This window comes from Centruroides vittatus, unplaced genomic scaffold (assembly GCF_030686945.1).
Source record: "Centruroides vittatus isolate TY-2023 unplaced genomic scaffold, ASM3068694v2 contig_3306, whole genome shotgun sequence".
NCBI classification, from domain to species: Eukaryota; Metazoa; Arthropoda; class Arachnida; order Scorpiones; family Buthidae; genus Centruroides; species Centruroides vittatus.
Genome location: NW_027122124.1, coordinates 19,668 through 21,085, shown reverse-complemented (window position 1 = coordinate 21,085; position 1,418 = coordinate 19,668). Strand labels below are relative to the sequence as shown.

At 30.0% G+C, this 1,418-nt stretch overlaps 1 long non-coding RNA gene across 1 annotated transcript; it reads left to right on the top strand.

Annotated features, from left to right (window-relative positions):
* Positions 1–453: 453 nt before the first annotated feature.
* LOC136973911 (uncharacterized) lies at positions 454–924 on the top strand. The gene is made up of 3 exons (XR_010880565.1): positions 454–604; positions 675–743; positions 832–924. It is a non-coding gene; the product is annotated as an uncharacterized lncRNA (long non-coding RNA).
* Positions 925–1,418: the final 494 nt, after the last annotated feature.

Genomic DNA, 1,418 nt, shown 5'->3' with positions numbered 1-1,418 from the left:
TGGAAGACGAAAGAAAATCTCAATGGAACTTAAAACATCAAGTTATTATGGAGAGAAACAGAAATTAGAAAAAAATCAGTTGTTAATATTTTATTTCGTAATATATTGCTATTGTATCGTATTAGGTTCAGCTGTTTTTACCAGCTCATTTCTTATCCGACGTTTCGAAAATCGAACAAGCTCTATCAGGGCTTTTCTCTGCGTTGAATACTATATAATATACACTATATTCGAATTGTCTGTATGGACATGGTTTCTCTCTGTTTGTATGATACTTGGAATTGCAATTAAAAAAAGATTTGATGCCTTGTCTGTCCAATTACAACAAACCAATTCAACTCGGCTCGAAAGAAATGTTAACGAAATCATTTGTAAGCACGTAGAATTATGCGAATTTCTTCAAAAGTTAAATGACAAATGGAACGAATATGTATTTATTGAATACGGAATGCTTCTGTTTTGTATTTCTCTTCTCATTTACAACACTATCTTTGGGGGTTTATCATTTCATATGTATATACATATCATAATATGTATTACTACCATAATTTGCATCATCCTCGGCATTATTGGTTCTTTCGCTCTTGCTCAACTCTGTGCATCAGTAAGTATAAATACTGTAAGATAATCTGTATATTTCCTTTGTTTTATAATATGTATTTATGTCTATATAGGCTTATGACTCGTTTCAAGAAATAAGAAAGTTGGGAGCTGGTATTTTACCGTTGGAAATTAAACTTAAAGTATGAAAGAAATCTTTCGAATAAAAGTATATTTTAAATTCTATAAAACAAATTTTTATGTTTATTTATAAAATAATATTTGTTTCAGATGTTAAACTTCATGAAGAAATTTCAAAGAACGAATATTGGACTTAGTTGCGGCGATTGTTTTGTATTTTCAAAACAAACGCCAGTACAGGCAAGTATTTTATTCGTATCCTACATCTTACAGCCTATACATTTATAAAGGAACTATAATCGTTTATATATACAAACAATACAGTTAAAATTTATTTAATCATAATTTTATGATTTACTTAAATTTATTTTACGCTAAGCGAATTGCGAAAGCGAATGAGAAAAGCGAAAAAGGGATTGAAAATTTTAAGCAGTCAATCATTTGCAAGCAAGAGAAAACGTCATCTGTAAATCAAAATGTCTGCTATTGGTATTCTATTGCTCACCATCTTTATTTATTTATTGAGAAGAAAACATACGTAAAAAAACGATGCTTGGTGAGAGGAATTTTAATTCAGAACCGTGAATTATATCTGTATTACGTGAGTAGATTCTGTAGCCATCTTGCAAACATGAACTACGTGACAACAAGCGAGAATACGATTCATAGCGAATTTAGCTAATGAAAAGGCTCGACAGTCATAAACATTAATGCGATTCGCGAAATGAGAAAATTTA